This window comes from Pteropus vampyrus, unplaced genomic scaffold (genome assembly GCF_000151845.1).
Source record: "Pteropus vampyrus isolate Shadow unplaced genomic scaffold, Pvam_2.0 Scaffold160, whole genome shotgun sequence".
Lineage (NCBI taxonomy): Eukaryota > Metazoa > Chordata > Mammalia > Chiroptera > Pteropodidae > Pteropus > Pteropus vampyrus.
Window position 1 is genome coordinate 2,023,794 of NW_011888941.1, and position 362 is coordinate 2,024,155.

The following is a 362-nucleotide window of genomic DNA, read 5'->3' on the forward strand; positions in this document are numbered from 1 at the left end:
TCCCACCGTATACCCTTCAACATACTTCCTACATTTTAGCCACATCAAATTATTGAAAACTTATGTGCCCCATCTTGTCTTCATGGCTTTGTACAGATGATTTTACCTAGTAAACCACTCAGCACTCTTCCCATCATCACTACCTACTTCAAATGCATTATTAACATGGTAGACTGACTGTGTTGGTGGCCCCAGTTCTCCACTTCCCCAATCATGTGGGAAGTTCTGTCCCACGCATTGGCCCTGGGATCAGCCATGTGACATATAGGCAAACTCACGAGCATGAGAGAGCACGAGGGAGGCAGGAGCAGGGTGGGTCATTGAGATGGCCAGTTGACCCAATGACTTGCTGTTCTAAGCCA